The sequence below is a fragment of the Nannospalax galili genome, unplaced genomic scaffold, assembly GCF_000622305.1.
Source record: "Nannospalax galili isolate Female #2095 unplaced genomic scaffold, S.galili_v1.0 scaffold123, whole genome shotgun sequence".
Lineage (NCBI taxonomy): Eukaryota > Metazoa > Chordata > Mammalia > Rodentia > Spalacidae > Nannospalax > Nannospalax galili.
The window spans coordinates 1,433,914-1,440,725 of record NW_008350332.1 but is presented as its reverse complement, the minus strand read 5'-3'; the positions used below and the strand labels follow the sequence as shown (position 1 = coordinate 1,440,725).

The 6,812-nt window shown below is 44.4% G+C and overlaps 1 protein-coding gene across 11 annotated transcripts in view; it reads left to right on the top strand.

Moving 5' to 3' along the window:
- Window positions 1-6,812, top strand: part of Pard3 (par-3 family cell polarity regulator) — a gene marked incomplete at its 5' end in the record, with an annotated part of 355,877 nt that overhangs the window by 269,613 nt on the left and 79,452 nt on the right.

Sequence of the window (6,812 nt, the reverse complement as noted above, 5' to 3'; positions counted from 1 at the left end):
TTGGCCTGTGCCAAGTGACTGCCCGTCCTCCCAGCCCCAGCATCTGTCCTCACTCCCAGAGGCTCAGTGCTCCCCTTCCTAGAGGTCAGGCTACTTCCCACTCTCCCTTTTTCAGCACCGGAAGTCTTGACCCCCACCTACCTCTCTCCCTGTGTTTCTTGGCTTTATTTCCTGGTACTCAGCATCCTTCAAAATCAGGCCATGGTGGCCTATGTATCTGACCCTGCAAACTTCACATTTCAGATGGTGAAGTGTGTGGACTTTCTACCATGCCCAGCTGGAAATGTTTTCCTTTTAAAAATTTGGTTTTAATTTTGTTTTTTGAGAAAGAGTCTTATGTAGCCTAAGCTGGCCTTAAAGTCATTTATTTTATGTACCTGAGGATGATCTAGAACTCCTGATCCTCCTACCTCCACATCCCAAGTGCTAAAACTACAACTGTGTACTACCATACCGTTTATTCGGTTTGGGGGCTTGATCCCAGGGCTTTGTTCATGCTAGGAAAGTACTCTACCAACTGAGCCACTTTCCTAACCCTTAAATATTAGTTTTGAAACTTCTATAGTGAGATCTGAATACTTTACAAATGTGTTTTCTTGTCACACGTGGTCCAGATTGCACTCTAAGACAATTTAAGTCCCTGTAGAGATAGTTTTCCAGAGAAATCAGATATTAGTATGAAACTAAATGTAGATAGATCAGGTGAGTTTGACATGCAAGTCTGGATGGTCTCAGGCTCTGCTACTTTGCACCTGAAAGTTCCAGTGACTTCAGTATCGGATACTATTAGTTGAGAGAAACAAAATGAAGCCTTTCTTGCTTTGTGAAGTGTAGCCCACACATAAAGAATTTTCCAGAGCCCCAAGGCTATCCTCCATGAAATGCACTGGCAATGCAAAGGTTTGCCTTGAAGATGATCCTCCCTAGGCTCAAATCATACCTCATAGTTGCTGTAATGATACACGTATAATCATTTTGCTTAATTGTCTAAAACTACTTTTCCTTGAGTCACTGGAATTTTTATTCCAGTTTTTTTAGTATGATTATAAAAATTAATGATCTTGTAATTAGATAAAAAGAAACAAAGTTTGGCAAATTGATAAATTGTTCTAGTTCTGAAGTTGCACACATTTCTGTGGGAAGCTGTAAGATAAATGACAGGACCTCAGAATCTGAGACTGACTGATGTGTGCATCAACAAGCCTACTTGAAAATTAATTCAGATCTTATAACTTTCATTCGAAAAGTATTATGTGATCATAGTTAAAATCAATACTGCTAATCTATTAGTAACCATTTATATGTTTAGCTTTCCACTTAAATTTTATTACATTTATTTATTTGTGTGAATGTGAGTGTGGGCATGCACTCCACAGTGCATGTGTGGAGGTCAGAGAACACCTTGCCTGTGGGAGTCAGTGCTCTTTTTCCATCATGTACGTTCGGGGATGGATCTCAGGTGGTCAGGTTTGGCAGCACATGCCTTTTCCAGCTGAGCCATGTCACCCACCCCTATCTTTCATATATATAAATAATTTTTATTTTATGTGTACAAGTGTATTGCCTGCATGTATGTGAATGCACCTGTGTCGTGCAGTGCTGCAGAGGTCAGAAGAGGGTGTCAGATTCCCCTGGAACTAGAGTTAAGGACAGTTCTTAGCTGCCATGTGGGTGTTGGGAATTGAACCCAGGTCCTCTGTAAGAGCAGTGAGTGCTCTTAACCGCTGAGCCATCTCTCCAGCCCCACCCCATCTTTCTATTTTCTGGATGCAATATAGACTTAAGTGTTTACTCTTCAGAAACCTCTAATCAAGTGTTAGGACTCTGGCTTGTGGGTGTTCTAACTACAGTTTGGCTGCTTTTGATTTTTGATCATCAGGTGCATCTTCCAGACAGTTTGACTCTCCTTTGAAAAGGATCAGGTATCTCCCCAACTTTGCTGCATCTGAACAAAGTGTAGTCGTCCCTGTCCCTGTTTCCTGAGTGTAGCTTCCACCACAGGAAGTGCCTCCTTGAAGCCTCAGTGTGTGGATTCCTGGCTGTTCTTTTCTGTCTGAACCTGTGCATAGAATGCAGACACAGTAGAGCTACTAGGAGCTTCCCAACCTCAGAGCAGATATCCAGTTTGATCTGGGTCTGAGCTGCTGGCGATTGATCATTTTGCCTTCATTCTTGAGTTGCTCAGCCTATAGATTGAAACATTTTCCCCCAAGTGTTAGCAGAAGCAGATAAATACACCTCTCTCTTCTAGAGTCCCCATACTCCAAAATGCAGGAAAACCACCTTCAGGATTAAACCATCATATTTTCTTGGCGTAGGCAGAAGAAAAAGAGAAAGTGTGGGGGCATGTACACTGCTGGGCAGCTGGGCGGCAGGAAGCATGGTGCTAAGCAAGGTTGGGGGCCCTTTGGCTGTATTCAAGTGCAGACCTCAGTGGATGCAGGCCCCTCATGTTGTTAGGTATGGTGTTCTCATCTCAGACACAGCCAGCTCAGGATGGCAGTATCCCCATGAGTGAATATTCTTCTGACCTGCAGCCTTTTGTCTTGAACACGAGTCACAGGAGGGGAGATAGGTCAGTGGGTTGTGCCTTGACGTCTGCAAGGAAGGTAGCCCATGAAGCTTCTGTTTAGAATCTTGTTACTGAGCTGGAGGTGAACTCAGAGAAGAGAGCATTTTACAGTGTAACTTGGTTGTATTGATGCTTGTGAATATTGGCACCATCTGCAAAAAACATGGCTTGGGATAAATAAGTTTGTCATGTGAGTTTCAGATCTGTTGGGGAGTAGTTTTGGTCACTCACTTGTGCAATGTGGTGAGTCAGCTCTGAACCTCTTTGCTGCATGCATACATATGACACATGGTTGAGAAGCTTTTAAATATCTATTTTTGACACAGAAGGCCCTCACAGTTGCAGTGGGATTGGGAGTTGGTATTTCCTGCAGAGCAGCTGCTGCCAGCAGCATTAGTAGATGGCACTCGCAGGCCGCTGCCAGCCGCTCAAACTCGCACCTCCCTGCCTGCTACTTCAATCCCTAGACCCTCCACACAGAAGGCTTCGCCCTTCTTCAGCAGATACAACAGCCAAGACTCAGTGCTACCACCTGTTCTAGTTTGATTTTCATTGCTGTGACAAAATATTCTAACCAATACCAACGTGGGGAGGAAAGTGTTTATTTTATCTTACATCTCCTGGGTCACAGTTCATCAGGGAGCCCAGGGTAGGAACTCAGGGCAGGAACCTGGAGGCAGGAGCTGGAGCACAGGCCATGGAGGAATGCTGCTTACTGGCTTGCTCACCTGGTCCCTGCACAGCCTGTGTTCTTACGCAACACAGGCCCACCTGCCCAGGGATGGCACCACCACAGAGGGCTGGACTCTCCCACATCACACAATCTAGAAGATGTCCCACAGACACGGTCACAGGCCAGCCCAATGGAGGCAATTCCCTAACTGAGGCTCCCTCAACCCAGGTGTGTCAGGGTGACACTAAAGCTATCCAGCATACCACCTAATACCTGGGGGGCAGAGAGATCAGAATCTAGGTCTTTGTCTAAATCCCAGACCTTTCCTGTTCCATGTAACCTCTTGAGTCCTGGGGGGGTGTACAAGTACAAAGCTAATTTGATAGGCGTATCCACTTGCACACATAGGCTAGCACACTTGGTGGGAGAAAAGAGGGCAGGAAAGGCTTGCCAGAGAGCTGCCAGTGAAGTCTGAGCCCACCCTGGTCCTGAAACATCAGAGGCCGTGGTGGGACAAGTACATCCATAGAAGAGTCACACCGACTGACCCATCTACTGTTGTGCGCAGCCCTGGTGTCTGCACCTGAGCCTTGTTTCACAAGGCACAGTAACTCTAGTGTGGGAAGAGCCCGGGGCCTGGTAGCTCAGGAGATGTCACTGCTCTGCCCCCAGCAAGACCTCATGTTGTAGGAGTAATTTGCACATATGTGTGCATGTAGAGACCAGGAGGTCAACCTCAGGAACTTCTTGTTTGTTTTGCTTTGGTGGTGTTTGTTTGTTTGTTAGTGTTTAAGGTAGGGTTTCATTGTGTAGACCAGTCTGGCTTCAAAATCATAGAGATCCGTCTGCCTCTGCCTTCCAGATACTGGGATTCTAAAGGCATGCCCACCATGCCAAGCATCTTCATTGTTATTTGAAAGTCTCTCGTTGGGCTGGAGCTCACCGAGTAAGCTGGTCAGCCAGAATCAGGCTCCACATGTCTGTACTTCCCCAGTGATAGATTGCAAGCACACCACCACATCCAGCTTTTCTTTTTCCTGGGTTCTGAAGATTGGACTTAGGTCTTCATGCTTGCACAGCAAACATTTCACCAACTGACTTATCTCCCCAGCCTCAGTCCCGGTTGTTTATTGCACACACTTACCTGAGGGGTTAGATCAGCACCAAGGCTCTGTGGTGCCTTGCTGAGGTTCAGGAAGCTAGGGAGGGAAGGTGCAGGGTGGAGCGAAGGGTTATTTTTCTCATCCAGACAGAGACTCCCTAAGTAGCTGCAGGGCCTGTGGCAGCTGTGTCCTACCTGCTGGCTGTTTACTCCTGACTTGTTTCTCTCTTCTTTTGAGGGTTTGTTAACCTCTTTAGTATTTGGCAAGAGTTCCATAGTGAACAGTCAAAAATATTACTATCCCTGAAATTAGTTCAGAGTCTGTAGGAAACATAAGATTTCTTTTTCCCATTTTTGTGTAAGAGATGTTGGGAGTCAACATGTTCAGAGTCTTGGTCTTCCTGCATCTGAATGAGCTGGTGACATTGGCCCAGAGACTTCTCGTTCTGCCAATTTGTGGGGCTATTCTCAGGATTGACTGAACTGAGTTATGAGCATTTCTCATTGTGGTTATTTTTGTAACTCAAGATTAGCATCACCATAGCCGAGGCCAGTTATGAAATTATGTCACCTTGATTATGTCATTCACTTACTAGTCTTATTTGTGCCTGAATAGATGACTTCCTTGTTTCTACCAAATTCAAAATATTAGCACAAGATCCTGAAATCACAGCACTATTTTCTATGAACATGATATTCTGCTTTTGGGGGGTTGAGCAGTTGTGACTCACATTTGAACGAGTCTTTGTTGTCAAAAAACTTGGGAGAAGGCCAAGTAGAAATTGGTATTACTAGACCTAGAGATGTAGCTCAGTGGCAGAGGACTCCCTAGCATGCCCAAGGCCTGGGTTCTATCTCCAACACTGAGAGAGTAGGTAGAAGGAAGGTACTCTGATCCTAACCTACCTCTAAGAAAGAGAGGGAGGAAGAGAGAAAGGCTGGGGAAGGTGTTCTAATCAGAAGCTTGCCCTTTATGACTGAGTTCCCTGTGTCCTGCTCTGATACACAAAAGGCAGCACCTGCATCGCTAATTCTTGAAAGTCAGGTGATGCCATCACCAGTCACCTAGTAGGTGACTATTTAGTACTGTAATTTCTTTATTCTTTTTGTACCTTGATATAGAAGACTGGTCCTTGTTGACAGGTAGCTGGGGTTAGGGGTGCTGCTGAGGGTCACAGGGCAAAGCACAGCTCCCTGGTCACCTGCATGAAACCTGGCTGTGGCCTTGTCGATCCTGTGCCAGCCAGCCCCCAGGATCCTCAACTCGGAGCCCAACTTGCTACCTCTGCCACACATGTTGGCATCTCTGGGCAGTGCCCTCTCATTGCTGTATAGGGTGTCTGTAGCTCTTAGCTCAAGGCATCCTGACTTGAAGCCATCTTCTGGTGAACCCAAATGTTGCATTACCCCTTTATATTTGCCTTTGGAAGGGGTGGCTATTTTTGAAAATTTTGTAATCCTATAAAGAGGTATCAAAGGCATATTTATGGTTCTGATGGCTCTTATAAAACAGAATGACAGCCAGTGAAAATGTTTCACCAAAATGGGATAATATTAACACAAATAAGGACAGTGTTCATTCTAGAAATTTAAACATACAGAAAAGCATAAAGAGAAACAGAAAAATTGTTCCACGCTCCAATGACATAAGAGGACCGTCCTTCAGCTGTCCCTATACCTCTCATAGGCCTGTCAACAATTCTAGACTTGCTCGTCTGGATTTTTAATTAATTTGAGCTAAAGTTGGCACCTGAGTAGAACTTATTGAACTACTTCAAATCTATCTTTTCTTTTTAGTCACACATTAAATGTTAACTACTTACAAAATCAAAGGACAAGAATGTGGAAGTCCTGAACACCAAAATTATGAATGATATGATTTTCATTTTCTTCCTTTTTTTTGTTTTAGGTGTTCATTTGTCATTGTATTTTGTTTGATGTAGCCCAGGCTGGCCTTGAACTTGTAATATAGCTGAAGAAATTCTGACCCTCCTGCCTCCACCTCCCTAGGGCTGGGATTCCAGGCTTACACTATGCTGGCTTTATGTGGTGCTGGTGATGGAACCCAGGGCTTCATGCATGCTAGGCAAGCACTTTACCAACTGCCATGTCCCGAGCCCCATTTTCTTCCTTTTAAAGTTATTATCTGAGTTTAATGAAGTTCCTTAAGACTTAGGAAGTAAAGTGATGTTGAAGTTGGCTGGAAGTCATGCATTTGTTTAGGTTAAAAACTTTTTTCACAATATTTCATCTCAACATCATCTTCTAGAAGATTGTATACAGTTAACACTAGCACCTGCGTTGTAGGCACCAAGGTCCATTGTTACTTGATTCTTTTCATTAAATTACAGCCAACTCACACCCTGGAGTAGGAGTAAAGGTTTGCCCAGGAAACAGCAGAGGATTCAGGCAAATAGCTAGTTAACATAAGCGTTTAAAAAAAAAAAAAAAAAAAAAAAGCTTGG